Here is a 634-nt window from a genome sequence, read left to right as displayed (position 1 = left end):
TGGACAGCGCAGCTCTTCTTTATGCCTCCTGCCACAACGTGGGCTCATCTGGTTTCTCAGATTAAAGTTTGTCCAGGCGCTCTTTGAAGGCCTCCTCATCTACACCTCGCAAATCTCTCAAGTTGTTTAGCAGAATGTTGAAAAGCTGTGGACCCTTGGAACTCAAGCTGTTATAGTACTGGGTCCTTATTCCAGACGGAATCTTTGGTACTATGCAGTGCCGTCCAGTTTGCTGGATGCTATAGCTTTGAGCTAGACCTTCCCGGATCTTCCGTTTCTGCATATCTTTCGTATCTCTCAAGGGAGAGAGAACAGAGTTTCAGTTCTTGTGGCCTCTCCCGGTACCGCATCTGTTTCACCTTGGTCAACCTTCTTTGTGGCGCTGAAGTGCCTCAAGTTCTGCCCCCAGTTCGACGCTCTGCTGTAACAACAGTTGGGAGCAATAATCCAGACGACTGGGAGCGAAAGTTCTCCATTGGAGTAGCATGGTATCGTTTTTCATGGTTCTGCAGGATTTCAGAATCCATTCAGCCGCTCGCCTGCACAGTGTTGCCATCTTGGTAATATGCACATAGAATGATGCATCATTACTCGTGTGGATACCCAGGTCACGCATCGACTCCGACTGGGATCG

The sequence above is a fragment of the Octopus bimaculoides genome, chromosome 10 (genome assembly GCF_001194135.2).
Source record: "Octopus bimaculoides isolate UCB-OBI-ISO-001 chromosome 10, ASM119413v2, whole genome shotgun sequence".
NCBI lineage: Eukaryota > Metazoa > Mollusca > Cephalopoda > Octopoda > Octopodidae > Octopus > Octopus bimaculoides.
This window is presented reverse-complemented; position numbering follows the sequence as displayed.